Raw genomic sequence first — 4,712 nt, 5'->3', positions numbered from 1 at the left:
AATCTCTCTGCGTTTCCTGGGTTTCTGGCTTTTGCTTGCCCTTGAGGATCCAGCCTCTGAAAAATAGATGTCACTTCATGGAAAGGGAACTCCATGAATGTTGCCGAGGGCAGGGCCTGTAAAATAAGCATTCACCGTAGGATTCAGTCTGTAACTGAGCTTGGAAGCGAGAAGAAGGCGCCAGCAAAAGCCCGGAAGACAATCCCATGAGGCAGCCGCTTTCTAATCACGGTTGGGCTCCACCTTGAACCTTCGTAGGGGCAGCAGTTTAATTCTCTGAGCTGCAGCCACGTGCCAGGAGACCAGGTCACAGCAGAGTCTTCTGGGCTGAAGGAGCCAGGCTGAGTAAATGTCCAGGGCTTCAGGGAGGGTGAGCAGGCAGATCTATCTCAGCAAGGAACTCAGTCCTGCTGATTGGCCTCTCCGGGCTCTTTCTCAGGTGATAAGTATGTTGGCTCTCAGTGCTAAGAAAGCAGGTCTTCCCAGAAGCAGCCAAAATAATATGGTGGCTGTGATAAGAGCTTCTTAACCCAACAGGTGGGTTTTAACTTGAGTGTCCTTACATAGAGGCCTTTTTCCGCGACGGGTTAGTTAACTGGGGTGTATCGACATAGAACTTGCGAGTGGTGGCGAACCTTTGGCATTCCAGATATTATGGACTACAGTTCCCATCAGCCCCTGCTTAGCTGGGCCAATTCACGGCCATGCGCGCAGGGGCTGATGGGATTTGTAGTCCATAACATCTGGAGTGCCAAAGAAGTTTGCCACCACTGGCGATATACTATGTCGATGCACCCCCGCGGGATCGTTTACATGGACCAGTCCTACCGCGTGCATCGGCCTGGGGCGCAGCCTTAATAGGTTATGCCGCTTCACAACGCGCTATTTTCCCGTCATCTGCCATCGCTGGAGGCCAGGGGACACTGGAGTCAGAGGCCAGGAGGTGTGTCCCCTGGGCTTCACAATGCGACGGCAGATGACTGGTGAGATAAGCGACGGCCACGGCCAGTGGGGGGGGGGGGGAAACCGCCGCTAACTTCCACCCAGTGCCATTTCTGCCTGCCAGCACCAAATGGAAGCCAACATTTGCAAAAAAACCCCACTCCCAGAGCCAGGTTTGAAAACACCGGCGCTCTTTTGGGAGGGGGGGAGAGAGCGCCACTGCATCGATTTGACAGCAGCGCCTGTGCGAAGGCTCCTTTCCAAAACGGAACTTTACCGGATCAAAATAGTTGATTTTGGCCCGCATGAAAGCGGGCCAGAGATTGAAGGCCTTGCCACAAAGTCATCAGTGTGTGTGTGTGGGTGTTTTCAGGAATACATACACCTTCTAAACACCCCCTCCTTCCAATTAGAGGCACATCAGCAGCCAATTTTGCCTTTCCAAAACAGGTGAAATATTAGGAGCAAAATCCGCCCCCCCCCCTCGGTAATGAAAAGAACAGAGCAATTCCCTGGACCACACACTGCCAAAGAAGGGGACGCTTGTGCTAGAGCCCCGCTATAGTGGGATATCTCTCTCTTTCCCCCACCCTTCTGTTGCTGGTAAGTTTGGAGGACAGAGAGGAGGCTTGTTATTTCCCAAGCACTCTCTGTATCCTCTGAAGATGCCAGCCACAGATGCAGGCAAAACGCCAGGAGACGCTACCGGGAATACAACCCGGAAAACACACAACACCCTACTCTCTGTTCTATCGATTCGTCGCACATGCAAATGCAGAGTCGCGTGGTGTGTTTTGGCTAAGCCTCAAGAGCTTAACTTCTTTTCTTTAACTTGGAAAGAGTCGGCAACGCGGAAGAGGGGGTCGGGACCTATGGGGATCACAGAGCCAAGGAGAGGGGAAGGCTGTGGGCAGAGGAAAGATCTCTTGAGGTAAAGCTGTACTCTCTGGCGGTGAAGGGAATGACACGCCATGCTAAAAGTGTAATGGGTTTGCTGCAGAAAGAACGAAGAGTGAAAGCCGCATTCCAGGGACAGGCTCCGTAGAAGAAACCTTGTTGCGGTGGGATACTCGCCCCCGCCACGAAGGCAGAGAGACTCGCGGCGTAATTGGCCCACAATAGCCAACAACAGACAAAGTTCCACTTTACATAAGCTTAAAGCGGTAATGCCCGGTTTTTTCCCTGTGCCTTTGCATTGGAGGGGTTCTCTAGAGATTCTGTAGCTTCCTTGAAGTGCCAGGAGGTGCTGGCTCTTGGACCATTAGCATTCGCCCAGGAGGAGCTGGAGGCACCTTGGGGAGCTCTGAAAAAGCAGAATGTAGTTTATGAAGTCCTGCTGCCCAGCGAGCAAGCATGGCAGCCGGCAGCCTCGGCCACATAACCACAAGCCACCGTTTAAATTCTTCAGAACGCATTTATTATCATCCCTCGGTTCAACTTGCTTTGGATTAAATGCATTTCACATAACTATATATAAAAATAAAAGTATACAAAGCAGCTTATCAGGTAGGGCTTCTGTGATCCTTTTCCTACAAGATTCAAGGCATTTTAAAAAAAACATAACAACACCAGAACATTCACTTCTCCTTCTAGCACCCAGCGGGGAAGCAAGTCATCTGTGCGTCAGGGTGCTATTAGGCCAGGCTGTGACATTTTAAGCCGCTTTCTAAGCTTTCGGAACAAAAAAAGCAATGGGGAAGCGGCAAACGAAGGCTTTTTGAACAGGTGCGCTTCAGGTGGGCTTAAAGGCGTAGCGTGTGGAGACGTAAAGCAGAACGCACCCAGCCTAAACTGTTGAGCATTTGGGTTCAGCGGATTGGGGAGGGGGCAAATGCACGCTGCAGCTATCTGCACTCACTGCTGCTACACATACCATTTTGCTCGTGATTCGCTGCTGCTGGCTTCAGATCGCTCCCAAGAGCCTCGTGTCTGCACCACTATTAATGGTCTAAATTCAGTCTGCCTGCAAGGGGGTGGATTTGGTGATGGCCTTTTACTCCCGCGGTGGGATGGTACAAGAGAAACGGTGCGGTGATCCATAAGAACACAGCGCCCTGTTTTTTCAGCCACAAAACACTGCTGCCCAGAATTTTTGATGAGCACTTCGCGAGGGCGACATGGAGCAGGATTGCTCATCAGGTGCCTGCTAGAGGAGCTCTCCCTGCTTACAAACCAACAGGGACTGCCTGTCCCATAGGTGCAGAATCATTTGTGACGTGGAAAGCCCTTTAGGCCGCTAGACTGTGGAGTGAGGGGATAGGGCACCATCCAGCAGACTGAAGTTAGTGGATCTAGTCCCTGGCCTTCAGAATGTATTGGCCTATCGTGGTTCCCTGAATTTTAATGAAAGGGTGCGCTGTGTCTTTGTGAAGCAATTTTTTTGGCTACTCAGAGGACATGCAGCTGGGGTGTGCTCCCAAGGGGAGCGCTCAGAGAACGGTTCCCGTAAACTGGGGCAAAGTAGGCGGAAGAGCTCCTGGTGGGAGGCCACCCTGTGGCTGGAGAAAGAACATCAACTCCAGCACCCAGTTTGATTGTCTCAAAGCCTTTCTTGCATCAGATCAAGATGGTTCTAAAAAGTTTTGCAGGAATACGATTAAACCCCTGAGATGCTGTCGCAGCGACCGGGCCGGCTTCCTGGGGCTGAAGGACTTACAAGTAGGAACAAGGGGGTCAGGATCATGCAAAAACTTCAAATACACATTCTGCTATCCCCACAGGGAGAAATCTGTATTCTCCAGCACGCCACCGAGCACGCTGGGCACTGCTCATAGTCCGCCTTTGGAAAGACAAAGGGCAGAGAAGGACAGTGATCCACTTTAATTGCAGCCTTCTGGATTTTCTTACAGCTGCCATTTGGTTTCAGTGAACTACAGAAGACTCAAAAAAATAAAAGGGTGGGTTTATAAAAAGAACAGTCGTAGTGGGAGAACAGCCCGGTGAAAATCCCTCTTGGCTGCAAGATCAGACATTCTCAGCTCCACGGAAACAGCAGGGTTGCTGGTGGAGACATCGACTGGCGGGGCCAGCGTCACCACAGTGCCCTCGGAGAAAGGGGCGCAACTCCGGCCGGGATTTCAGAAGCTAAAGAGGCTAAAATGTATTTGTATTTAACGGAGTCCATGGATCTGGCCTCCTTGGCTACTGAGCTCCACGCCTCAGCAACCGGTGATCTCAACAAAGTTACCAACAACTTTTCACAGCTCCACTGTAAAACCAAGCAGCAAGACCCTCACCTCTTCTCTAGGGACCTAGCAAGATTAAAGCAGGATCACGATTTTGCAAAACAAGACAGTAAAAGGAACCAGAGCAGTCTGGGTGGCAAGGTCAAGAGAGCTGTGAGATGCTAGCCCACCGGGTTTCTGTCCTCTTTGGCAGGGGGAGGTAATGCTGGTGGCGCTAAGCGAGGGGCCAGAGCTCTCTTCTGGACCCTCTGCTGTCTCGCTGGATGGTGGCACTGAGCGGACTCCTCTTTGCGCTGACCCCTGATTCGGATCGAAGTCTGGCTCCAGTGAGGCCAAGAACACGTGAAGGTTCAAAAGGAAAGTGAAGCAGGATCGGCCCAAACCCATTGCAGTGTGAGGAGCGGAACTTTGCGAGCGGGGCAGGGGCAGGGCTGTGTGGGCTGTACGAGAACCCACACAAATGGTTTCAGTAGCTGTAGAGAGTGCAGAAGTGGGCAAAAAGGCGGTGCAGACCGTCCTGCCCCTCAAACCCCTGCCAGCCCTTGGCGGCAACAGAAGTTACCGTGAGCCCCTCGCCCCCTTGAC

This window comes from Sphaerodactylus townsendi, linkage group LG15, assembly GCF_021028975.2.
Source record: "Sphaerodactylus townsendi isolate TG3544 linkage group LG15, MPM_Stown_v2.3, whole genome shotgun sequence".
NCBI classification, from domain to species: Eukaryota; Metazoa; Chordata; class Lepidosauria; order Squamata; family Sphaerodactylidae; genus Sphaerodactylus; species Sphaerodactylus townsendi.
The sequence above is the reverse complement of the archived record's forward strand: the minus strand, read 5'-3'. Positions refer to the sequence as shown.